Source organism: Muscardinus avellanarius, assembly GCF_963383645.1.
Source record: "Muscardinus avellanarius genome assembly, chromosome: 10".
NCBI lineage: Eukaryota > Metazoa > Chordata > Mammalia > Rodentia > Gliridae > Muscardinus > Muscardinus avellanarius.
Window position 1 is genome coordinate 12051625 of NC_137796.1, and position 27851 is coordinate 12079475.

General features: G+C 46.0%; 1 protein-coding gene across 2 annotated transcripts in view; it reads right to left on the reverse strand.

Annotated features, from left to right (window-relative positions):
- Positions 1–27851, reverse strand: part of ZNRF1 (zinc and ring finger 1) — a gene marked incomplete at both ends in the record, with an annotated part of 101706 nt that overhangs the window by 72909 nt on the left and 946 nt on the right. The gene's annotated exons all lie outside the window — the stretch shown is intronic.

Sequence of the window (27851 nt, forward strand, 5' to 3'; positions counted from 1 at the left end):
AGAGTTATTACACATATTATACAACCCAGCAATTCCACTCCTAGGAATAGAACCAGGAGAAATAAAAACATATGTCCACAGAAAAACATGTACATGAATGTTTATAGCCGCATTGTTCATAATAGCCAAAAAATGGAAACAACCCAAATGTGAAAACAACCCAAATGTCTTATCACCTGACGAACGGAAAGACAAAATGTGGCCTACCCAGCCAGGGAAGCTGAGACAGGAAGGTCACAGAAGGATGGTGGTTCACAGACAGCCTCAGCTACTACTTAGTGAGTCCCTTTGCAACTCAGTGAGACTCTGTTTCAAAAGAAAGAATAAAAAAAAAAAAAAAATAGGGCTGGGCTCAGAGGTAGAATCCTGGGTTCCATCCCCAGAATTGCAAATAAATAAATAAATAAATAAATAAATGCAGTTAAATGGAAAAAAAGACCGAGGGGGTTGTCTGTGGTGATACACACTTGTAACCCCAGGTACTCAGGAGGATAGCAAATTTAAGACCAGTCTCAGCAACTTAGCAAGACCCTGTTTCCAAGTAAATAAAATAAGCCGGCCATGGTGGCACAAGCTTGTAATCCCGGTGCTTGGGAGGCTGAGACAGGAGGATCGCACAGCTACTTACTGAGGCTCTCAGTAACTTTGTGAGACCCTGTTTCCAAATAAAATATAAAATAGGTCTGGGACTATAGCCCAGAGGTAGAAAAGCCCCTGGGTTCCACCCCCAGTACCACACACACACACAAATCCAAATAAATAAAATAAAGGGTTAGGGTTGTAACTCAATGGTAGAGTGGCCCTGGGTTCAATCCCCAGTACAACAAAAAAAAAGAAAAAGAAAGACCGGGAGCAGTGGAGCTGGAGATGTAAATTTTGGAGTCCACGTGGTACTTAGAGACACCAGCTTCACCAAGGATGTGATATACACAAAAATGAGATCTGGCCCCAAAAAGAAGCCTGGCGCCCCTCAACCTAGAGGTAGAGACATGGGAAGAAATCAGCAAAGGGAAGACATGGGAAGGAACCCTATTTTATTTCTCCACCATTTTACAAAACTAGAAAAAATGCACCAGAGCTCAATGAGAAAGGGAGAAGAAAACTAGGTGAGCAGGTTGTTCTGGAAGTCAGCAAAGAAAGTGTTTAAAGAGCTGGGCGTGATGGCACACGCACTTGTAATCCCGGTACTTGGGAGGCTGAGACAGGAGGGTTGCAGATTCAAGGACAGTCTCAGCAAATAGTGAGACTCTTATCAACCTAGCAAGACCATTTCCAAATAAAAATAAAATAGGGCTGGGGTGTAGCTCAGAGGTAGAATGCCCCTGGGTTCAATCTCCAGTGACACACACACACACGCGCACACACACACACGCACACACACACGCACACACACACACACACACACACACACACACACACGCACGCACGCGCTGGGCATGGTGGCACATGCTTATAATCCCAGGACTTGGGAGGCTGAGGTAGGAGGATCGCAGGTTTGCAGCCAGCCTCAGCTACTTAGTGAGGTCCTCTGCAACTTAGATCCTGTTTCAAAATAAAGAATACAAATAGACCTGGAGGTGGAGCTCAGAGGTAGAGTGCCCCTGGGTTCAACCCCTGGTACTGCAAAAAAAAGAAAAAAAGAAAAAAAAAGAAAGTGTTTAGAGGAGAAGAGGGCGCGCTGTGTCAACTGCAGCTGCCTTTCCCAAATTGAGAACTGAGCATGCACAGGCTCCTGATTTAGCAACATGAAGGTCCTCGGTGACCTTGGCAAGAGCAGTCTCAAGGGATCAGCGGGGGCGACCGCAGGACTGGGGCAGGTTCAAGGAGAGCGAAGAAGCAAGCTCTGGAAGCTCAGGTAGCTCCGCTACCTGCAAGCTGGAGGCCAGGCTGGGCAATTTAGCAAGATTCTGGCTTCAGTCCTCAGTACTATCCTCCAGAGAAAGAGAATTCTTCCGGGGTTTCAGTATAAAAGGAAGTCGTATCTGCAGCAGTAGAATCAGGAGATTTCACTTGCTGCTGTTATTTTCAAGATGGCGAGCTGCTGGGGAGAGCGCAGAGGAGCCAGGTGGAGGAGAGCGATGTGGGGGACCGGGGATGCGGCAGGGACCCACAGGCAGGCCGAGGCGCCGTCCGGGCGAGGACGCAGGGCACAGGGGCCGCTCAGAGACTCGGGTGGATGGGTGGATACAGTGATTCGCAAAAGTCAAAGAGCAAAGTCAAGAGCAAAGAAGGGAGTTTTGGAAAGAACGAAGGCATGGGGTAGTCCTCGGGAGGCTGGAGAAGGGGCGCGCTGTGTAAAGGCAGCAGGATTCCCCGGCAGCTTTAGGGCCCGCCTGAGGTCAGTGATCACGAGTTAAGAGAGGCCAGGAAACAGGCTGGACCAACCCAGGAGCACACACCCAGAGCAGCCCGAGGTGTGCCGGCAGGGAAGGGGAGGGGCTGCGAGGACCACCGTGGGGTGGGCCTGCTGCTCAGAGGGCAGAGGGCGGCACAGTGGCGGTGGCGAGGGACAGGCAGAAGGGAACGGGATCCATGGGTCTGAGAAGACGCACATGTGAGGAGGAGCGAAAGAGCGCAATCACGGGTGGAAACTTTGATGCGGACACGGGAGGGAAACCTGTTTTATTTCTCCACCATTTTACAAAGCTATAGGCGTGTAAATGGTGGGAAGGCCACGGGGGGGGGGTGTGTGTGTGTGAAAAGGAGTCCCACAGGTGCATTTCTGACGGCCAGACTGACTGCGGTTTACTAACACGCAGGCCACACAGCTTTCTAGCCAGGCCAAGTTAGGGGGGGGCTCCCGGTGCTGGGGCTCAGCTTCCTTATCTGCCCAATGGGAATGGACGCTCACCCCCTCTCAGGGTGGAGAGTCAAAGAGGAAACACACGCGAAGCATTCGGAATGGCGGCAGGCGCCCGGTACGCACGAGATAAATGCCTGCTATTAGAAATATTGCTATCACATACCACTATTTGTTATGAGTCGACTTGCTTCTTATTTTCAAAAGCTGCATTAACCAACAAAAACAGACTGTTATGAAAGCAACGGTCTCAGCAGGGAAGAGTTCAAACATCAAATGCTAAGCCTGGCTGAGGCTCAACTCATTACAGACATTTTCCGAATAGTTTTTTTTTTTTTTTTTTTTCCTAATCTGCTCCTGTTTCTCGACTTTCCACAAGAATGGGGGACATGACACATGTCATCCAAAAGGGCCCTGAGCTCACCGGCTCTCAGAACAGTGACCTTGGGTGACAGGTTCAAACTAAACTCTCTGTGCAGGCTTTCGACTGTATCTTTCCTCCTGCCCTTAAAGTTGGCCTCAGCCGCATGTAACAGTAACATCTTTCAAAAACAAACACCAAACCTTAAAAAAGGGGGCTTTTGCCAGGCGTGGTGGCGCATGCTTGTAATCCCAGCACTTGGGAGGCTGAGACAGGAGGATGGAGCAGGTTTGAAGCCAGCCTCAGCTACTTAGTGAGGCTCTCAGCAACTTAGTGAGACCCTGTTTCCAAATAAAATATAGGGCTGGGAGTATAGCCCAGAGGTAGAAAAGCCCCTGGGTTCCATTCCCAGTATAAGAAAGAAAGAAAGAAAGAAAGAAAGAAAGAAAGAAAGAAAGAAAGAAAGAAAGGCTTTTTCTTATTTAGAAATGGTTTACATGTTCATTTAGGCACAGATCAGTTCTTCTACAACTCAAATAAGATGTTTCATTATTGGTTGTTTTATTACTACTCTACAAGTTCCTGGAAGGAGGAAAATCAAGACACCTGCGGGCCTGCAGCTACACAGATCTTGGGGTGGGCAGGCAGGTCCACCCTGTAGAAGCGCCAACCCCGGACAGAGGTCCCAGGCCCAGAGACTGCGGAGGCCCCACCACCACGCGGCCGGCATGGCAGCCTGCATCTGCAGCACCCCCAGGAAGCAACCTGGCTGAGCAGACCCTGGGGCCGAGCTGCCTCTCCTGCTGGTCACTCCCCACTGCTCAGCCATGTCTTCTAGAGCTGCTCAGATTGCAAACCCAGGATAAATCATATAGATCCCAAAGGCCTTGAGCGCGCCAGAGTCTGCAGACAGTGAGGCGCTGTTGGGTGATGGGTCCGACTCCTTCTAAACTCTATTTCCAGGTTTTAGAGAGCACCTGTGCTCTTACCCTCACAGGTGGTCTCATAAAGTGCATAAGTGTGTGTCTAACATATAATTACATGTATGTATGTACATATTTCAGTCTAGCCTCTGGTAGAAGAAATCATACAACCAAATGATTTTCTTTCATCCAGAAAGGAAAATGGGACTCTAGAACAAGTCAGTAAAATCCAGATTACTTGAGAACTAAGGGCTGGGAGAGAAGGAGGTTTCTCATTTATTAAGTATTTCCTACAGCTGAGCCGCACTCTGGGCTCCTTCTTGCTTATATCTTGACTCTTAAACTGGGCATGGTGGGTGGCACATGCTTGTCATACCAGTACTTGGGAGGCCGAGACAGGAGGACAGCAGGTTTGTGGCCAGCCTCAGCAATTTAGTGAGGCTTTCTGTAACTTTGTGAGATCCTGTTTCAAAATAAAAAATAAACAGAGGTGGGGGTGTAGCTCAGAGGTAGGATGCCCATGGGTTCAATCCCCAGTACCACACACACACACACACACACACACACACACACACACACACACACCACACCACACATAATAAATAAAAATAACTTGTCTCCTAAAAACAAATTCTGCTTATCGGAGGTGCTATATGACCTTTCTTTGAGTTGTCCTTATACCTTATAACTACAGAGATGGTAGCTATGGTCCCCCTGGCAAAAGGTTTTTGCATGACTTCTCTCAAACAGACACAGAGGCTGGGGGTGCTGGAAGAGATTTCACTTTAAATAGGTGCAACTTCCAGGAAGGACAAGTTTCTGGAAATAGTAACCGGGACAAAAACAAAAGAATGCGCACATGCACGAAAGAACATGGAACAATGGAGAGGGCATTAAAACACGGAGCAGAAGCTATGAAACAAGCGTGCGCTCCACTGTTTTATATGTAGACATTCGTCCAGAGGCGAACATCAGGAAGAACCCAAGGGATCCTGGGGGTTGGAGGAGGGAGTCTGCACTTTCTATGTTAGTGTCTGAAGTTTTTATAGTGAATTTTCTGATTATTTTTGTAATCAGAAAAAAAAAAAAACAGGAAGAATCTTTGCTTCCAGATTTACTTTTTTTTAAAAAAAAATTCCCACTGATTCAGAAACCACAGAGGTCTGTTAACTTTTGTTTCTGCAAAGCACGTATTAGTTCAATCTTTCTAACACTTTTTTTTTTTAATGATTTCTTCCTTCTGCAAATTCTGTTTCTGAATTCTTTTTAAATTCCTCCCTGTCAGTTTATAAACCGTCTTTTCCCTTTCAGAATAATTTCTTCCAGAAAGTCAACTCCAAGCCACCTTTGCCAACTCCATAAAAATCACCAGAATAAACTAAGTACTAAACCCCTTTCTAACACAAACCACCTTTACCTTTGCCCCTAAAATTGCCACATGTGGGGGTTGGGGTGTACTAGAACCTAGATACTAGGGCCTCATACATTCTAGGCAAACGATCTACCACTGAGCTATACTATGGCTTTTAAAAATTTCGATTCCAGTATCTTGTTAAATTGCCTACTGCTGCTGCTGGCCTTGAACTTAGGATCCCCTGGCCTCCACCTCTCCTGTAGCTGGGATTACAGGCACGCACCACTGCGCCCAGCTTCTAGTTGCCTTCATCTTTTTGTGTGTGTCTGTGTGTGTGGTACTGGGGACTGAACCCAAGTATTCTACTCTGAGCTATATCCCCAGCCCTTTTCATTTTTTGTTTTGAAACAGGATCTTTGTAGGTCACTACAATTCTTGCTAAATTGCTGAGGCTGTCTTGAACCTGAGGTCCTCCTGTCTCAGCCTTCTAAGAACAGGGGTTACAGGTATGTGCCACAACGCCCAGCTCTTCTTAGCTTCATCCTCAATGCGACTTTGTTGTTGTTGTTGTTGTTTGCAGTACTGAGGATGGACCAGGGGCATTCTACCTCTGAGGTACATCCCCAGCCCTATGTTTATATTATTTAATTTGGAAACAGGCTCTCACTAAGTTGCAGAGGGCTTCACTAAGTAGCTGAGGCTGGCCACGAACTGTGATCCTCCTGTTTAGGTACTTCTTCTATACCGTGGGCCATGAGTATGCACGATAGACTCTTTACAAAACTCTCTCACCTGTTTTTTTGTTTGTTTGCTTGTTTTTGTTGTTTTTTGTTTTTGCGGTACTGGGGCTGGAACCCAGGGGCATTCTACCTCCAAGCTACACCCTCGGCCCTATGTTTCATTCTTTATTTTGAAACAGGGTCTCACTGAGTTGCAAAGGGCCTCACTAAGTAGCTGAGGCTGTCTGTGAACCACGACCCTCCTGTCTCAGCCTCCCAAGTCCTGGGATGACAAGTGTGCACCACCACGCCCAGCTTCTCACCTGGCACTCTCCAACCAGCAACAACATTCCTTCTCTTAATAGCAAACTCCAAACCCCTCACCAAAGGATGGGAAACAGGTTTTACATGCCAACTCCAGCAGTCTGTATGGGCTCTGGGCATCTAAACCACCGTGTTGGGAAGGATTCTGGGTGCATACAGCTCCGTAACAAAGAGTAAGTAAGTTTTAGCAATGTCTAACGTGAGCAAAAAACAAGGCTGGGATCTGTGGCTTTTCCCTTTCTGCATCACCTGCTGGGGCCAGGGCTGGAGAGACCCACATTGTTCTTAGCTTGGTCTACCTGGAGTCCAGCGGTCTCAGTGCTGCTGCCTTTGAAGTGTGCAGGGTACCTCTTACCTCCACAGCCTTCAACTGTTCTACAGTTATTCAAAAGGCAACGAGATGAAATGTGAGGAGAGAGAAGAGAAGCAGATTTCCAGCGGGGTCAAACTCTAGGTGATTAAAACCTTGGGCTGGTTTTCTTTCTGTTATTCCCATTCACAATAGCAGTAAACCTATGCAAAACTTTTCTCGATTCTCCCTAAGCTTACTTACATAGGAGTTCATTTACCTTCCTATTTACCTGGCTTCCCCTCTTCCCATTGTACCAAATTTGGATCATCAACGATCTACCAATCACACTTAAATGTAACCCTCTCTCTGAATTCTTTCTACAAATGAACAGTACAGAATCGATGCGCCCCAGTAATCTCAGTACTCTGGAGGCCGACACAGGGGGATCTCAGGGCGAGGCCAGCCTCAGTAACTTATACACATTTACCAATTGTGTCTACTGTGAGAGGGTGTAGAACAAACAGCACTTTCTACAACAGAACTTTCTACAATGATGGGAATGTCCTCTATGTGTGCCGTCCAATTACAGAACTCACTACCACTAGTGGGTCCGGGGCTCTGGAAATGTAGCGAGGGTGCCTCAGAAATGGAGCTTTAAATTTTCACTCATTTTTTTTCTTCTTTTCTTTTCTTTTTTTTTTTTTTTGTGGTACTGGGGGTGGAACCCAGAGGCTTTCTACCTCCGGACTACACTCCCAGACCTATTTTCTATTTTATTTGTTTTTGGGTTTTTTTTTTTCTTTTTGGTGGTACTGGGAGTGGAACCCAGGGGCTTTCTACCTCCGGGCTATACTCCCAGACCTTTTTTATATTTTATTGGAAACAGGGTCTCACTAGGTTGCTGAGAGCCTCACTAAGTAGCCGAGGCTGGCTTCGAACCTGTGCAATCCTCCTTTCTCAGCCTCCCAAGCGCGGGGATGACAAGTGTGCGCCACCACGCCCGGCTAAATTTTCACTCATTTTAACTAATTGACATTTAAATGACCACCTGAGGCTAACGGCGACCGTATGGAACAGCGTGGTCTAGAAGAGGAAGTGGGCTGCCCTGGCCTGCCTGCAATGTGGACCGCTCTAAAAGTTTATCCTGTCTCCTCCCTCTGCGCAGTGTACAGAGGAAGAGCTAAGCCTTCTGTTGTCATGGAAACAGATCCCTGCCACAGCTGTGGGCCCCAGAGGTAGGATGCTGCAAGGTTTCCCTCGTGAGTCAGGAGCTGCTCTTCCTCTGGGCGTGGAGCACAGAGCCGCTTGGCTTCCGGCCTCCTTCCTCCTGCTGCTTGTTTGCTCAGAGTAAAATGCGGGGCTGATAAGGCTTCACGGAGCTCTGACCAGGAGGACGACATTAGGCGAGCCCGCGCCAGTTACTTTCCCAAATGAGAAAACGAGAAAAATCCAAGCAAGGTGATTTGTTCAGTTTTTATTGTTTTTACACAGTTAAAGGCGATAACCAAACCACCTTCAAACTATTCAAGGAATTTTAAACATAGTTCAATGAAATATGAAACTCAGTACAGAGGTTTAAAGTAGGTGAAGAGAGAGTGCATGTGTGGAGAAGTAGGGATAAAAAATTACCTAGAGCGCAGCCGGAAGAGTTGGAAAATGTGAAACTTCCAGAAACATGGAGGATCGAATAAGAAATTTCAATATATGACATTTAAGGACTTCCAAAAGGAGAAATGGGAGAAGATAAAAACAGTTTAAAAATTTTTTTGTTGCCGGGCGTGGTGGCGCACGCTTGTAATCCCCACGCTTGGGAGGCGGAGACAGGAGGATCGCGCAGGTTCCAAGCCAGCCGTGCTGGCTTAAGAGACCCTGTTTCCAAAAATAAAAAAGTATAAAGTAGGTCTGGGAATGTGGCCCGGAGGTAGAAGGGCTTCCAGGAACCCCAGTACCACAAAAAAAAAAAAAAAAAAAAAAAATTTTTGTTGTGGTTGTTCATGGTACTGGGGGTGAAACCCAAGGGCCTTCTATCTCTGGAATAAACCCCCAGCCCTATTTTTTTTTTTTAATTTGGAAATGGTCTTGCTAAGTTGCCGAGGGTCCTCACTAAGTTGCTGAGGCTGACTCTGAACCTGTGACCTGTGATTCTCCTATCTCAGTCTCCCAGGTACTGGGATTACAGGCTTGCATCACCACGGCCGGCTAGCAGTTAAATTTTGAAGAGATAAATGTATGGGGATTTCTTAGATGCTTTGAAAGACATGAAATCTCATATTTAAGGACAAAGTGCAAGCAGGATATATAAAAGTAAATCAAATCAGGAAACAGGACAGTAAATTTGCAGAACACCATGAACAAAGAGAAGATAAGAAAGCCGCTAAGGAATAAAAGAGCTCTCACAGTTGAGAAGCTGACTTCGGGGCTACAAAATTAGAAGCTAGAGGATCACGAAACAGAGTACCATGGTCTGACTGCTGTGGAGCAACAGTAACTGCAAATCCAGATTTTTATATCCAGTTAAATTATCCAGTGGTTACGACAAATAAAAACATGGTTAGGCAAGCAAAAGGAATTTAGAACTAGCAAACTGGAAAAAAAAAAAAGTTACAGCCCATCTCTGGCAGCAAGAATGTAGCTCAGAGGGGTGAAATCTAAAGAAAGGAGCCAGGGGCAGAGGAAGGAAGGGGTGGGCAGGCTGGAGAATCAGAACGAGCAGGTGTGATCAAGTAACAGGAGCAATAACTAATGTCAGGGAATTGTGACACCCAACCTTGGCAATATGGAAGGCAAACTGTAGGCTCTTATTTAGGAAGAGCAGCGGCACTGAAGTATACGCCGCACAAAATTTTAAGAGGAGCCTCTACAAGAACTGAAGGCTTCCTGATGGCGGGGAGGGAGAAAGGCGCCAGTGGGAAGTGTGGGGTAAAGAAAACCCAAGGTATCGACGCAAGTCAGGAAAGGAGGCAAAATACAAACAGAACATATGGCCAGTAGCACAAATAAGACATCAAGTAAGAGCCGGGAGGGTGGTGCACGCCTGTGAGCCCAGTGCTGGGGAAGCTGAGAGAGGAGGATTGCAAGTCCAAGGCCAAACTCAGCCATTTATGGAGGCTCTCAGCAGGGTATGGAGACCTTGTTTCAAACCGAAACAATAAAATGGGCTGGGCTGGGTGTTATTTATTTGGTACTGGGGATTGAACCCAGGATTCTACCTCTGAGCTACACCTCCAGCTGTTTTTATTTGAGGAACTGGCCAGGGATCTTAAAATAAGAAAGAGAAGTGACACAGAAGAGGGTTAGAAAAGAGGAAGCGGAGCAGTCATCATCTGTAGAAGACATGATTCTCTTGGATTCTATGTTGATGCTTTTCATTAAAACCAGTAGACCTAGCTGGGCGTGGTGGTGCACGCTTGTAATCCCAGCCTTTGGGAGGCTGAGACCGGAGGATCGCGGACAGCCTCAGCTACTTAGTGAGGCCCTCCACAACTCAGTGAGACCCTGTTTCAAAATAAAGAATAAAAAACTGGGCAGGGAGTGTAGCTCGGAGGTCAAATGCCTCTGGGTTCCATCCCCAGACCCGCCCGAAAACAAAACAAGATCAGTAAGTATCAAATATACAAGAGACCTGAAACAATTATGAAAAGTATAAAAGGTCACTAATTACAGTAACAACAACAGCAATAACCCTACAATGTATCTAGTGATAATTCTAATAAAAGATTCAAAATCTTGAAAAAGTTATAAAACTTTGACTAACAACATTAAATAATAAGAGCTTATATTTACTGGTAAATTTCTACCTATTGGGCACTTTTTTTTTGCAGGGGGGGTGGCACTGGGGTATTCTATCTCCAAGCTACGCCCCCAGCCCTTTAAAAAAAAATTTTTTTAAGCCGGGCACGGTGGCGCACACTTGTAATCCCAGCAGTTGGGAGGCTGAGATGGGAGGATTGCAGGCTCATTGCCAGCCTCCACAACTTTGTGAGACCCTGTTTCAAAATAAAGAAGAAAAAATAGGCTGAGGGTATAGCTCGGAGTTAGAATGGCCCTGGGTTCAATCCCCAATACCACACACACAAAATTTTTTTTTTGTTTTGTTTTGTTTTAAAACAGGGTCTTACTAGGTTACTGAGGCAGTCCTCGAATCTATAATCCTCCTGCTGTCTCGGCCTCTCAAGTACTGAGATTACAGGTGTGTGCCACCACGTCCGGAGTGGGCAGCGTTCCAAGTATGGTGGACATGCCTGTCAACTCATTCAATGCATATAAAGTCCTATATGATAAGTGCTATTATTACTGTTAGCCTCACTTTAGTGGCAAACAAATGAAGCACAAAGTGTTTTTTTAGGTCATCTTCATCAAGGTTCCAAAACTAAAATTCAGGGGGTAGGGATAGAGTTTAGCAGTATAGTTCTTCCCTGGCATGGTCAGGGCCCCTGGGATTCAAGTCCCCAGCACCACAGAAGAAAAAATGCCCAAAGTAAAAATCTCCAACTTCGGGGTTCACACCTAAGGCAATCTGGGATCCAGCCTGCAGACCTCAGCCACTACCTCACATTTCTTCTTCCAACAGAGTCTGATTCCTCTCAGAAGGCACCTCTGGCTTGACTGAGCCAAGCTTCCAGTGGCCATTCACAGGCCATCCAGAGGCACACTGAATTCTTCTGCTTCCAGAGAAGACGGGACTGAAAGGTAAAAGGCCCACCTCTCAACAGACTGGATGGGAGCAGAGAACAAAGCTTGGGAGCACACGGTGGCAGCAGCAATCTCAGTTCACATAAGGATACAGGTCAACGCTGATTGAAGTAGATCTCAGTACTAGGCCCAGCTAATACGGTCAGACCCCTGTCACTTTTAAGGTCTCATTTGTAGGAGCATGCTAATGTAGATTTCTCAGACTGGAGATGTTTCATTTATGGCTTTAAGCTGCTGAGCATGGTGGCATAGGCCTGTAATTCCATCTACTCAGGAGGCTGAGGCAGGAGGATGCCAAGTTTGAGGCCAGCCTGGGTGACTTAGAAAGACTGTCTCAAAATAAAAATAAATAAGTAAAAAGGGCTGGGGGTGTAGCTCAATGGTACAGTACCCCCTGGGTTCTAGCTGCAGTACCTCAAAAAGAAAAGACATTAAGCTGCTTTGCAGAATCAAGAACTATGTGTCTTTCTGGCTACAGCTGAGGTTTCTAAGCAACAGGTATCCCTTATTTGTATCAATTCTGACATTTTTCAGACTGAAAGTATTTCAGATTTTTTTTTAAATCTCAAAAAGTATTAAAAAAAATCTATTCCTGTATCTGTAAATCCATTTCTCACAGGTTCATGGATGGACTCAATTTTATAAAGATGGCAACCAATCAATTCAATGGAATTCCAATAAATATCCTAACAGTCTTTCTGCTCACAGAAGTTAACAAAGCCAATTCTAAAATTTATCTGGAAGCAGAAACCGCCAAAAATAGCTAAGCAGTTTTTGTTGTCTTTATTGTTCTCTGTTAACATACAAAACTGTTTATTCTGCTGTTTGCTACACAAAGACATAGGGAAATGTTATTATTTGTGCAATATAGTAGGGGGGGGGGGAATGTGAAACTCTCCGTTGGGGTGGGTTTGCCAGATGTCCTGTCATTAAGAAAGAATACCAGCTATAAACAGAGCAGTTCCTGGTGCTTTGTATTTCATTTTGTTGATTCTATCTGAACTCCCTTGTTTGTGCCCTGGAAAGTTTCATTTAACCAACACAGCTTTGAAAAAGAATCAAATAAGGTGAAAGGATTTGCCCTTCCACACACAAAACCTATTACAAAACTGGCAGCAATTAGGAGAGTATTAGCACAAGAACAAACAAAATGACCCGTGGAAAAAACAAAAGCCCAGCAACAAACATGCCCAGAAGGGAACTGACACAAGAGTCAGGAGGCTCTGCAAGTCCCCGGGAAGGACCGCACAGCCTGCTGGGAGAGATGATCGCTCCTATGGAAGCAGGAACATCTATCTATACCTCACGCCATTCAAAACCTTTAATTAAGGATTAAGGATTTAAATATAAAAGGCAAAATCTACAACCTTTTAAAGAAAATGGGTTACCTGCATGAGCTCGAGGAAAAAATATTCAACCCAAAAATGCATAAGCCAAGCCGGTCGTGTGGCGCACGCTTGTAATCCCAACATTCGGGAGGCTGAGACAGGAGGATCCCAGTTCGCAGACAGCCTCGGTTACTTAGTGAGGCTCTTTGCAAATCAGTGAGACCCTGTTTCAAAATTTAAAAATAGGGCTGAGGTGTAACTTGTAGGTAGAATGCCCCTGGGTTCCATTCCCAGTACTGCAAAAAAAAAAGGAAAAAGAAACCAAACAAACACAGGTGAGACAGGAACGCACTTTACAGAAGATGACGCTCAGTGATTAAGTATGCAATATGTTAATTATATGTAAATACATTTTACTTAATATATAAAACAAATCGCCGGGCGTGGTGGCGCACGCTTGTAATCCCAGCATTCGGGAGGCTGAGACCGGAGGATGGCGGTTTGCGGACAGCCTCAGCTACTTAGTGAGGCCCTCTGCAACTCAGTGAGACCTGGTTTCAAAAGAAAGAATAAAAAATAGGGCAGCGGGTGTAGCTCAGAAGTCGAATGCCCCTGGGTTCCATCCCCAGACCTGCCCCCCCCCAATATATATATATATATATATATATATATATATATATATATATATAAAAAACAAATCAAATCACAATCATATATACCATTTACACTCATCCAAGTTTGTAAAAAAAAATAAACACAATTTTTTTTGGTGGTACTGGGGTTCCTGGAAGCCCTTCTTCTACCTCCGGGCTACACTCCCAGACCTATTTTTATACATATTTTTTAAATTTGGAAACAGGGTCTCTTAAGCCAGCGCGGTTGGCTTCGAACCTGCGTGATCCTCCTGTCTCCGCCTCCCAAGCGCGGGGTTACAAGCCACCACGCCCGGTTACAAGCCACCACGCCCGGCATACAATATTTCTTCTAATTTTGAAACAGGCCTAAGTTGCTGAGGCTGGTCTCAAACCTGTGATCCTCCTGTCTCAGCCTCTCAAGTACTGTGCCGGACTCCTGAGCTTGCTAAAAACTAAGGTACAACAATATAAAGTTTTGGCATAGACATGAAGCAAGAAAAACATGCTTGGTACAAGCATACTAGCTACCTAGGAGGCAATATTTATTCAAAGTTGAACACACACACACACACACACACACACACACACACACACACACACACCTGTGACCCAGCTAATCCATGAGTAAGGATGAGCTAGTCGGGAGGCTGAGGCAGGAGGATGCTAAGCTGAAACACTTGCCTGGGCTCTATATAGCAAGACCCTAGCTCAAAATAAAATAAAAAGGGTTGGGGATATAGCTCAATGGTAGAGTGCTTGCCTGGCATGCACGAGGGCCTGGGTTCAACCCCCAGTACTGCCAGTCAAAACAAAAATACCCACCAATGTCATTCAAGTACGTAAGGAAACAGAATACCATTCCCAAAGCAATTGAAAATAACAACAGATGGTATATTGGTGGGAAATTCATATAATAGAGTAGAGCAATACTGACTGTGCTATGTAGCAAAAAGTAGTGAATTTATACATCTCAATTCTGTTTTGAGATATATATGTGTGTATATAGATATGGAAGGGTAGAGACATTATGACATGATTTACATAAAGTTTAGATAAAATTAAACAGATAAAATGAATACTGTTTGTTTTTTGGTTTTGTTTTTGTTTTTTTGCGGTGCTGGGGATGGAACCCAGGGGCATTCAGTCCCCGAGCTACACCCCAGCCCTATTTTTGATTCTTTATATTGAAAAAGGGTCTCACTGAGTTGCAAAGGGCCTCAGTAGCTAAGGCTGTCCTCAAACTACGATACTCCTGTCTCAGCCTCCCAAATGCTGGGATTACAAGTGTGCGCCAACACGCCCGGCTTGAATACTGTTTTGGAGAGATACATGCAGCAAAAATATGAACGTACATGGCAGGATGAGCACTAGAGCCAGTGCGGTGGTTCCTTTTTTTTTTTTTTTTTTTTTTGGTACTAGGGATTGAACCCGGGGTAGCTTACCCCTCATCTTCTCATTTTTTACTTTGAAAGAGGGTCTTGTTATGTTATTGAGGCTGGCCTCGAACCTGCAATCCTCCTGCACTGTGAGCATCCCAAGTACTGGGGTTACAAGTGGGCGCCACCAAGTCCAGCTAGTAGCTACCGTGTGTGTGTGTGTGTGTGTGTGTGTGTGTGTGTGTGTGTGTGTGAGAGAGAGAGAGAGAGAGAGAGACAGAGACAGAGAGACAGAGAGACAGAGACAGACAGACAAAGACAGAGACAGACAGACAGACGCTGGGGACTGAACCCAGGCATGTGCCAACATGCATAGCTCATTCTTTGAGGAGGGATATAAAAAGTGGTAACAGGGCAGGGTATACATGATAACATCTGTACTGCATATTATCTCTTTGGAGTTCCTGAAATACTTTATTTATTTACTTATTTTGGAAGGCAATCCGGGACCCCAGAGAGATCATATCCAGAGTCACGTCACTAACTGATTTCCAGAAATGTATGAGTGAAACCAAAATTGAAAGGGCACAAGCCGCTGTGCCTTTCCCACTCGGCACTCGGGACTAACACGCTAGGAGCTCATTACTAAGTGAATGGACAGGAAAAGGAAGAAGCAGGAGCGGCCTGGATCCCAAGATAAGACACGCGCTGCAGAGACCGGGAAATAACTTCTACTTACTACCAGTGAGCATCACTTTCTCTGTAAGTGAACTCCTGGGCAAGAGACATTTCATAATGATGTTACCGTAGAAAAGCGTAGAGCTCTTGCTACGGGACCTAAGAAAAATGAGCCTTCTCTCCACAGAGGTCCCTGTTGCTTCTTCCTTGTCGAAGGCATTGGGAGGGGTCACGCTGGAGGGTGTATCTGCAGCTCTCCAGGCCGGTACCCTGGGGCCCAGGACTCCCCCACCCGGTCCCGGCGCGGCGCCTGTGCCCTCTTCCCTATTAGTTACTGCTGGCTCTTAAGCATCAAACACTGACTTCCTGTTTCCCTCTACCGAGCTCTGGAGACTTGGACACAGTACGAGGCTTTGAAGAAAAGTATAAAGCCAGGGAACAGAGGGGAGACAGCCGTGACTCGCGCATCTTAGGAGTTGGAATAACCTTTCAGACTTGCCCGTGTCTGCAGCTTACATGAAACGGTGCTTCAGAAATGAGACTAGAAGAGTCGCAAATCAGTGAAGGCGAAACAGTTAGAACTCGGCTCCGGCCGGCAGAAAAGTTAAGGGCAGGTGATTTGGACGCGGATACCCTCATCCTGGCTTGTTCTGAGATGTCAGCATCTCTAGAGCTGCGTTTCCTTTTCATCCTCTACACGGGGGCCGCTGGGTAGTGAGTTTCCAGGGGGTGTCCTTCTACACACATCAGATGGAAAATCTTAAGAGCCCGGAGGAGCGTGGACGCCATGAGCAGTACCCCGGGTGCCACGCCGCCACTGCATGATACGGAACCGGGAGGCACAGGCAGCGAAGGAAAGGTCCTGGCCGTGCCCCTTCAACAGCACGGAATCCACGGCCCTGTGGAACCCAGGGGGCCGACGCGGGGCCTGTAAATGCTGGGTACGGAGGCTCCGCGGCTCTGATGTGGCAGCCCCTGGTCATGTTCCACCAAGAGATGCACCAACCACAGCCTACTCGAATCCCTCCCCATCCGCTACCGAAAATTCCCCGGGTGAGAAACGCTATTATGAGAAGGGGCGGCTGCTTTGTGACTCACGCTGTTTCATTAAAAAGATTTTTTTTTTTTTCAAACAAATTTCAGTAGAAAAATCCAAAGGTTTTCCAAAGCCACAGCAAAACAGAACAGCTCATAATACTATTTCTCCAAGGTCTGCCACTTCATAGGAGATTCCTGTCCCTCAGAACGCTGGAGACATTTAGATCTGCTTATCTTTCTGTGCCGCATTTGGCCCTGAGGTTGAGATGGGAGGTAGGAAATGGATGGATTAAACACAGCCTGGGTGGCTGGGCTCAACAGATACCAAGACGGAAGGCAGCCAGCAATGCAGGCCGCTCCCATTAGGGTCACTGCAGGTCGACGACAGCTCCCTAATGCAACTGGTGGCAACAGTCTGGATGTTGCAGCCACCGCTGCCCAGGAAATTGAGGAGATCGAGTCATCTATGGTACGCACGAGTACCTGGAGATGCCTGTCATAGTAGTCATCCATATTGTAAGAAAGTTCCTTTGAAGGGTTGACTTAGGTGGTATTATACCACTCGGGGTGCAAACGACCTAAATGGGGTAAAACAATAATTTCTCAGGTAGAAATCCCAAGGGCTGGTTCAAGTTCCTGTAGGATTCCCAGAGTCCTTAACTAGGGATCAGGATAAAAGAATTTAATAGCTCTAAGGAAAAAATATCTTCTCAGCAGGGGAGAATCTTTTTGTTTGAGACGGAAACAAAGGGAAAAACTAACCAAAGAGCTAAGAAACACGGGCAAAATGACCATGCTGGCGAGGCCTGGGCTCTTGGGTTCTCCTGGCTTGTCTCAGATCATCCGGGTAATTCCAGAATTTCCGTTTCTCCCAAATGCTAACAAACCAACTTGCCCTTAAAAGATACTGTACAAAACAGAATGAAAGTGATTACATTCAAACGGCTTCTTTTGGGGGATAGGCAGTACTGGGGAGTGGACCCAAGGATCCACACATGCTAGGCAGACACTACACCATCGAGCTACCCCAACACCAACTGCCATCCTCCTGGGATTACAAGTGAGCGCCACCACGCCTGGCTTGTCCTGTCTTGTCTTGTCTTTTCTTTTCTCCTCTTCTCCTCCCTCTTCTTCTTCTTCTTCTTCTTCTTCTTCTTCTTCTTCTTCTTCTTCTTCTTCTTTTTTGTACTATTCATGGAACCCAGAGGCATTCTACCTCCCAGCTACATCCCCAACCCTATCTTTATTTTGAAGCCGGGTCTCACTGAGTTGCAGAGGGCCTCACTAAATAAGTGAGGCTGGCCGCGAACTGCGATCCTCCAGTCTCAGCCTCCTAAATGCTGGGATTACAAGCGTGTGCCACCACGCCCGGCATCCTTTTTGTTTATTTTGAGAGAGTCTCCTAAGTTCCCTGGCTGGCCTCAAATTTGAGATCTTCCTGCCTCAGCCCCCTGAGTAACAAGGATTACAGACATGTGCCATTATGTCTGATTCAGAACCACTCGTTGTGAAGTATGGCTTAATCAGTATGGAGCCAGGCTATGATTAAGTCTAATTCACCAAGACCAAGATGACCAACCTCCACATGCCTAAATATGGGTGAGTTTTCTCCAGAAATCACCTTTCATAGATTAAGGCATCACCACACAGTCCAGCCATACATCCTTCACTGGGGTAGGCTTCTCTATTCTCCTCTGCTGTCCTACAGAACACGATTCTCTCAACAGGAGTCTTTCAAATTCTTCATTTTGGGCAAAAATACTCAAATATAACATAGACTTATTATTCCTGGAAAATAACATTAGAGTCACTAGGGTTGGCTATCATATGTAAGACTTTTTTTTTTTTTTTGGTGGTACTGGGGGTGGAACCCAGGGACTTTTCTACCTCCGGGCCATACACCCAGACCTATTTTCTATTTTATTTGGAAACAGGGTCTCACTAAGTTACTGAGAGCCTCACTAAGTAGCAGAGGCTGGCTTTGAACCTGCGCGATCCTCCTGTCTCAGCCTCCCAAGCGCGGGGATTACAAGCGTGCTCCACCACGCCCGGCCATATGTAAGACTTTAACAAATGTGCACACCTGCAATCTCAGGTACTCAGGAGGCTGAGACAGAGGATCACAGGATAGAGGCCAGTCTCCACAACTTAACCAGGCTGTTGGGCACTTAGTGAGAATCTATTTAAAAATAAAAAGTAAGCCAGGCGTGGTGGCGCACACTTGTAATCCCAGCATTCGGGAGGCTGAGACCTGGAGGATCGCGGTTCGCGGACAGCCTCAGCTACTTAGTGAGGCCCTCTGCAACTCAGTGAGACCCGGTTTCAAAATAAAGAATAAAAAATAAGGCAGGGGGGTGTAGCTCAGAGGTCAAATGCCCCTGAGTTCCATCCCCAGATCTGCAAAAATAAATAAATAAATAAATAAAAATAAATAAATAAAAAATAATAAAAAATAAAAAGTAAAAATATGGCTAGGGGTGCAGCTCAGGAATAGAATGCCCCTGGGCTTAATCCCTGGTGAAAAAAAAAAAAAAAGTTAAGAGCAAATTTTGTTACATATACTTTACAAAAAGAGTTGAAGGAGTGAGACCTATGCTTAAAAGACCAAGGAAGAAATTTCCTTATGGGTATATTGTGGCCTGGGATACATTTTAACAAAGACAGATTTTAAAAGTAGAGAATCATGCTTCTAGAAAACCGTGTTCGATGACCAGAAAGAAAAGTGGCTCTGGGGATGACAAAGATCCTGAAGTCAAAGAATAAGCAGGAAGCCGGGCGTGGTGGCCCACGCTTGTAATCCCCGCGCTTGGGAGGCTGAGACAGGAGGATCGCACGGGTTCGAAGCCAGCCTCAGCTACTTAGTGAGGCTCTTGGCACCTTAGTGAGACCCTGTTTCCAAATAAAATAGAAAAAGTCTGGGAGTATAGCCTGGAAGTAGAAAGCCTCTGGGTTCCACCCCTAGTACCCCCCCCAAAAAAAAAGAATAAGCAGGAAGAGTTTGAAAATACAGTTGTTCTTTTGATGCTCTCATTGAGAAGACAGAGGACCCCCATATACTGGGACACAGGAGGAATTTCTTAGTAGGCTCTTGCCTGAGCCATAAAGAAAAGGAGCTGGATGTGGTGGTTCATGCCTGCAATCCCAGTACTTGGGATGCAAAAACAGGAAGATTGCGGGTTGCTGGCCAGCCTCAGCACCGCAGCAGACTCTCGGCAAGCTAGGGAGATCCTGTTGCGAAATAAAAAACGGGGCTGGGGTGTAGTTCAGGGGAGGAATGCCCCTGGGCTCAACTCCTAGTGCCACAAGAGGAAGAGAGAGAGAGAGAGAGAGAGAGAGAGAGAGAGAGAGAGAGAGAGAGGGAGAGGGGGAGAAGAGAGGGGAGGTGGGTGACTTGCCTCCTCCCTGAAGTTGTGTTTAGGAAGAGACAAATAGTGTGGTTGAAAAGTAGAGGAGAAAAGCCGGGCGCGGGGGCTCACATACTCCCAGCATTTGGGAGCCTGACACAGGAAGATCGCGGTTCGCGGCCAGCCTCAGCTACTTAGGCCCTTTGAACTCAGTGAGGCCCTGTTTCCAAATAAAGAATAAAAAATAGGGCTGGGGGTATAGCTCGGAGGTAGAATGCCTCTGGGTTCCATCCCCAGTACCACCAAATAAATAAATAAATAAATAGCCCAGTAAAAGTAGAGAAGAAATACACCCTTGCAGTGGCCTCGCCAACACCTGAATTTGTTTATTCAAGACAGGAACCAATAAGAGAGGTAAAAATCTGTAAGCTGCAATCCTCAGATTCAGGGAGTAAGGAAGCAAAGATTCTTAGAAAGAACAATCAGGTTAATCATCTTTAAAACAAATATGCAGGGTGGGGTATTCATTTGAACCCCCCCCCCATGCCATTCTGGCATGGGGCTATAACTATCTTCTGTATTTCTATCTTTTGAATAAACTTCTTTAAATCTTAAAAAAAAAAAAAATATGTATTCCTAGCACCTACAATAGGTCCTGGCATACTGCAGGCCTCAGTAAATATCAATTGAATAAATGAATGTCTCAGCGCAATAGATTTCTACACAAACAAAACAGTTTGATGTTCTGGGGTCAATGAGGGAAAATAGAAATTCCATCCTATTTATTTATTTTTATTGTGCTACTGGGGATTGAACCCAGAGGTATTTTACCTTTCAGCTATACCTCCAGGCTATTTTTTTTATTCTTTATTTTGAAACAGGGTCTCACTAAGTTGCGGAAGGCCACACTAATTAGCTGAGTCTAGCCGCAAAGCTGTCATCCTCCTATCTCAGCCTCCCAGGTACTAGAATTACAAGTGTGCACCATCGTGCTGGGCAAGAATTCCATCCGCTTTAATGTCCAGATTCATCCTAAGAGCTGGACACGTTCAGCTGCCTGACTGGGCCTGCGCGAGTGGGTATAACTCAGTAAGCCCTTTAATAGCACCAACAGCCAACAGCACCCTAACCGATAGCAGCTGGTCAGGGGAAAGTCAAGAGAGAAGGCAGACACAATTACCTTCTGTTCGGAGCAACTTTAATTCTCAGAACCAGGGCAGATTGGCTTAGGCCTCTATGGAGAAAGAAATGCTTTCTTCCATGTGAAAGAAAACCATCAAATAGTGAAGAACACCCTTGCTGGCTGAACTTACCCTCTGGGAGCCAGAGAGAAAACAATCTGTATGAATCCTGCCTAGGAAATATCTTACTAGTTTAGTAATATTTAAGAAAAATGCTTTATAAAAGCATTCAGAGTTCTTTCTCTGTTTGAGAGAAACTAAATTCATGGTAAGTTGAGTTTCAGATGTAGTTGTTCTTTGGCTACATTCAGAATCTTTGTTACAAATTCTGAGTCTGGAGTCTCTTCTCAGCTCTACTGAATTCTGGGAGTGGGGCCCAGTCATCCATACTGTTAGGGAGCTCCCTAGAGACGAGGGGGACAGGAAAGTTTAAGAAAACTGGGGAACCAGTCATGGAGATCAGGAGAGCTCTTGTTTTCATCTGCCTCCTTCTTGTTACAGATCCGAGAGTGCACCATAAATTCCTATCGTGCCTCCTCTGACTTGGAGTTCGGAGGGAAGATCCCTTCCTCTTGCCTCCCAAAAGATGCAGTGGGGCTCCCCAAAGTAAAGATGCCAGGGAGACGTCAAGGCACACAGTCCCATCAGTTCACAAATGATCCCAGTTTCTTCTTTAAGGCTAAATTGGGTTCTTTATTTGCTCCATACTTGGAGGTTGGTGGGTTGAGTGAAGCCACCACTCAACCCTTAGCCACAGGGCGCATAAAGGCAGGAACCTGCCGGGCGTGGTGAGGCGTGCCTGTAAGCCTAGTTCTTGGGAAGCTGAGACAGGAGGATCACAGGTTCGAGACCAGCTTCAGCAACTTAAGAGAGACACTGTTTCAAAAAAAAAAAAAAAAAAACGGGGCTGGAGGCATGGCTCGGAAGTAGAATGCCCTTGGATTCAATCCCAGCACCAGATATAGGACAAAAAAAAAAAAAAAAAAAAAAAAAAGACAGGAACCTAGCAGTTGGATTTAAGGATAAACTTGTATCCTAATGAGAACAAAAGATTCAGAAGAGAAAACTACTGGGTCTCTGATCAGTCCCATCTAAAACTCAAGCCTATACCCATAAGAAGATCCTACAGACCATACGATTCAAGCTCTAGCAAAGCTTAGAAAAGAAACATTGAAATTAATGCTTGTGTTTCACTTTAAAAGTCTGCAAGGATAGGATTTAGGTTTGGGGCTAACTTCAAGATTCTAGTAGCACAACCTCAGTGACCCACTATCATTAAAAACACCCCTACTTAAGGGTCAGCAGGAGCAAGACCAACATACCATTTAAGTCACCACCACTTCCCTATGAAGTGTTTTTAAATTTTAAAACTCACAAGTGAAGCTTAGTTTCATAATTGGGTATACTAAAATGTCAGTGCCAGATAAGCTTGGGTTGTTATCACATTTGTAAAATACAAAGCATCTTCCTTCTCCTAGAAGGAACCAGGGCTATCTTTCTGTGGTTGAGAGTGGCCTGGCTCAGAGGATTCTTTGTGACATGTTTGGGGTGAGTCTTTGCTTGTATCAAAATGTATACATCCCATAAAACAAACCCTTTAAGAAATTAAGGACTATTGCTTGCAAGTCTTTCAATTCTCAAATCAACAAGAGTTAACTATGACCCCCAAGGAATTATCTTTGCCTCAACGTAACTTTTCGTATGGAAAATAAGGCCCCGCCGTAATAGAGCTGTAATAGAAAACTAAACATTTTGCTTTAAGAAAAGTCTCCCTAAGATTAGAACTTCACAGGCAGGGCAGGGCCTGCAGCAGTTCTTCAGAGACCGCAGAATGCTTTCCTTCTTTGGCAGCCATGGAAAGGGCCATTGCCTCTAGCACACCTATGGTGAGTCACAAAGAGGCATTCTGATCCACTCCAATGGCGTTGGCAACTCTCTCTCATTACTTAAGAATAGAGAAAATTAAACCGCTTGAGTACCCTAGTGTGGCAGGAAAATAGAACCCAGGAGGTACCCTTGCTAGCGTGTTCTGAGATTATCCAACGTCACCTCATTTGACTTGGTGATGGCCTCAGTTGATGGCTTGGCAACAACAGAAAACAGTTTGGGTTTGTCTGAATGCTCACATGTATATACATACATGGCTAAGAAGCCAGGGTGAAAACCTCAGGCAACAGCCATTTTATAGCAGGACCAGAAAACAGCACAGTCTTCCAACACGGCGGGCAGGTCCTCATGCTTTCTTCCGTCATTTAGAAACATCTCCTGTGAGATTAAACAGGGTTACTACCAAAGAGGACCAGTGCTGCAGAGTAGCACCCAGACAACCAGTAGGAGTTGTAGCACTGCCCGGAAGCAAAACTGACACTGGAACAGAAAAGGAGGGGCCCCGAACTGCCTCTCAAAGGTAGCTCTCCAGCCGGGCGTGGTGGCGCACGCTTGTAATCCCAGCATTCGGGAGGCTGAGACAGGAGGATCTCTGTTCTCGGACAGCCTCAGCTACATAGTGAGGCCCTCTGCAAATCAGTGAGACCCTGTTTCAAAATAAAGAATAAAAAATAGAGCTGGGGGCGGACCTTGGGGGTACAATACCCCCCCCCCCGTTTCCATCCCCAGTACCATAAAGAAAAAAAAAGAAAAAAAAAGGAAAAAAAGGAGGCAGCTCTCCTTGGCGGCGCTCTTGCTGCCCAAGAGCCGGCTGATGTAGGTTCGATTTCTGACAGCAATAGCTCGTGTTTGGGAGCTACCTACCCGCAGCTGTAAACCTCTCTGCCCTTCAGGTTCTGAGGACAGAGAGAGGGCAGGAACTATAGAGTTCTCTACAAGGTAAGCAAGACAAACATCCACCACCATCCTACGATGAAGAAGCGGCGACTCTGAGCCTAAAAGACTCCCCTGCCAAGGTCACAGGCCAGGCAGTTATAATTAGCAGCACGACCCGGAGATGAGCTTGCAGCCGTCAACAGCTTCCAGGACACCACCTTGCTTCCTCATGTTTCCGGGTCGCAGGTTCAAGAATGATGGTTAAGAGCTTGGGTTCTGCCCCAGACCTGCACTCCAGCCCCAACTCTGCCAACTACTCGCTGTCTGAGCTCCCCCTAAGCCTGGCTCCTCACCTATAACTGGGGGCAGGAAGATGGCTTCATGTCATAGAGTGGAAGCGATGATGGACATAAACCACTAATTCGTTCACTCAACAACTACTTGTGCCAGGCACAGTCCAAGAGTTCCAGGAGCACCCAAAAGATGGAGCTAAGAGCTTAGTCACACTGCAAGCGGAAAAAGTAAACAGGTAAACGTGTGTTAAGAACTATTAAGGTAGCTAGGCACAGGGGTGCACACCTGTAATCCCAGTGCTTGAGAGGCTGAGACAGGAGAAACATAGGCTGGACGACAATCTCAGCAACTTAGCAAAACTCTCAGCAACCTAATGATGAGACCCTGTTTCGAGAAAATAAAGTAAAATAAAATAAAATGGGTCTAAAGGTGTAGCTTGGAGGTAGAATGCCCCTAGGTTCAATACTCTGTCTGTCTGTCTGTCTGTCTGTCTGTCTGTCTCTCTCTCTCTCTCTCTCTCTCTCTCACACACACACACACACACACACACACACACACACACACACTAGAATTAAATGTAACTGAGTCAATCACAGGAAGGGCCAGCTATATTTGTTTTGTGAAACAGAGGATTGGACCCAGGAGCTTTCTACCTCTGAGCTATACCCCAGCCGTTTTTATTTTTTATTTTGAAACAGGGTCTCAGCCTCCCAAGTACTGGGATTCTCTTATCTCAGCCTCCTGTAAGTACTGGGAATACCAGCATGTCCCACCCACACCTGGCCTACACATCACAACTTAACTCAATATTTATCCAATATTTTCAAGCGGGAAGGGCCAGTTTTTAAGAGCAATCTCCGAGGAGAAACACTCAGTGCAGCACTAGGGGGTCCAAAGGCGCCATTCCTATGAAGAGCGGAAGGAAAAGCATCCCCGGCCTGGCACGTGTGGGAGTCACAGCACGGGAGATCATGGGAATCCTGAAGACAAATGTGACTGCAGCGTGTGTCTCATGGGACTCGGGGAACGTCCCTCATAGGCTGCCACCACTGAGGATTACCACATCTATTTTTAAAATCACAAAGATGAGGCTAGAGAGGCGATGTGTCTTGTCCAAGGTCACAGCTCCTCAGAAGTGGAGCGGGGACAGGACCCCTCTGCAAGCTTCTTGCCACTGTTTCTACCTACTTCATTCCTGGCTGTTTTCTGTGCCATGCAGAGTCCCAGAAGTACCTTAGAAACACAAGCCATCGCTCTGCCAGCTCCCAGGCGTCTCAGCGGCTGTGTGCCGAAATCCCTACGCTCTGAAATTACCATGCGAGAGGAAAAGAAGCTGCTCAGACCTGATGCAAGGGCCCCGGAGTAGAAACGCGAGTCTCTTCCTGCAGCAATGAACGAAAGAGGGAAGGGATGGCCCAGAAGATCCTGCGGCCCGTTCAAGAAACAAGAGAGAGCCACTGCTGCATAGGAGGGCTCGTCTCCCGTGAACTGCACAAGAAGAGCCAATGATGTCGTTTGAATAGAGCAACATGGCCCAAAGCAGTGGCTCCCGATCAGAGTGGTACCCCCACCCCGCAAAGGGCGTTTGGGAATTTACAAAGGCATTCTGGGTCGAAGCACACTCTGGTACTGCCATTTAGTAGGCAGGGCCAGGTATGTTCAATGTCTTGCAAAAAGACAGGATGGTGCCAGGTGTGACGGCTCATATGCCTGTAATCCTAGTACTTGGGAGGCTGAGACTTGGGAGATACTTGGGAGGTTCAAGACCAGCCTCAGCAACTTAGTGAGACTTTCAGCAACCTAGCGAAACCCAGTTTTCAAACAAAAATAAAGAAAAGTTTAGGGGTATAGTTTGGAGGTAGAATGCATTCTACCTCTGGGTATTGAACCCAAACAAACAAACAAAAAAACAAGCTGAATGGTCCTATATAGTAAAGAAAATTACACAGAATATTAACAACAGCGCCCCCATCAAATTTGGAGATGCCCTTTCCAAATGAATTAATATGCTCCAGCTTTTCCTGTCTCCCCGTGGCTCAGTGGATCTCCCTGCCCTCACCACAACTAGATGGGGTGGGGGGATTAAGGCTTCACAGTGGAAGAGTGTGAAATTTTGAAATCCAGTTGCAAGCTCTTAACTCTAACACGGAACCTGGTAGTGGAATAAGGATAAAGAAGTTTCTAGCAAGAGACATTCTTAAGAAATTTTAGCAAAGAGAGAACTTTTCTTCCTTCTCCACACAAACTTTTGTATAAGATCACATTTGTTTTTGCTTTTTTTTTTTTTCTTTGGTGGTACTGAGGTTCCTGGAAGCCCTTCTACCTCCGGGCTACACTCCCAGACCTATTTTTACATTTTTATTTGGAAACAGGGTCTCCTAAGCCAGAGCGCGCGGCTGGCTTCGAACCTGCGCGATCCTCCTGTCTCTGCCTCCCAAGCGTGGGGATTACAAGCGTGTGCCACCACGCCCAGCCTGAAGTTCTAACTTTAAAGAACCCATTTACAGTGCTGTTCAGTTTAAAAGCAGATACTAATGACGGTTCTTTTAAAAACTTAACTACAAGCATATCATAAATAGGGCTGACTTTTTCTGGGCTAACCTGCATAAGAAAGATGATTAGTTTCAAGATTATTAATTTCTAAAGCTGATCAAAGGCCTGAAAGTGGCGAAGGCAGACGCGCCTTGCATTTCATTAAGGGTAATTTGTTGCAGGTCAGAGAAGCTCCAATGATATCCAGAGTTCTATCCAGGGATTAAAACACCATTTGAATAGCAATTAAGTGGCACACATCTGTAATCCCACCAATCAGAAGGCTGAGACAGGAGGATCACAAGTTTGAGGCCAGCTTCAGCAACTTACTGGGGCTCCCAACAACTTAGTGAGACCCTGTTTCAAAAAAATAAATGCAGCTCAGAGGTAGATTCCCCGGAGTCCAATCCCCAGTACCACCACCCCCCAAAAAAAAGGCAATTCTAAAGCTACTTTCAAGTGTTACCCTTGGAATTAGTCACTATGTCCTCAAAAAATTACTTCAAAAATTAAATTTTATAGAATTGACAGCAAGAAACTTTGTAGAAAAAAGAGAGATTCAAAAAGTCTACCCGATTTCCGAATAGCTGTAACAGTGATTCACTAGATAAACCCTCCATAAAATACCCCAAGGACAGAAGAAATCTTCCTTCTCCACAATATCTAAATTTCCCCAACTCAGCCAAAGGAGTCTGACTAACTTCTTCACTCACCTTGCCAATTGGCAAATGGCAGCCCCACACCCTCTCTGACCAATCTCCTAGCCGCCTGACCTGGCTTCTCGGGATAGCCAAGCAGACAGACCTGTTTTCCTCCAGAAGGCTTGCCAGGCCTTCTCTGCCCTGCCCGCCAGGGCCAGGGAAATCCCCCTGCAGCCTTAGGCTGGCCTGTCCCCAGAAATTCACAAAATGAATTCATCCAGATTCTCTGAATCCTCCTCTTCCCGGGTCATGTGCCAATAGCTAGGTAATCATACCCCACCTAGCCAGGCCCTCGGTTACAAAAGGGTGCAGATTCACGGGACAGAGGGAGTAATGCTTAGCATGAACCAGGAGAAATGAAAAAAGAGAAAAGATGGAGGGACGTGAACAGCGCTGAGCCAAGCCTACTGCATGCAGCACGAGTGACCAGAACCTGGTCCTGCAAAGCCTGGGAAGGAGGCCCTCCATTCGGCAGGCCACACCTGTCTCTGCTACCGCCTGCTCCATCTTAAATCG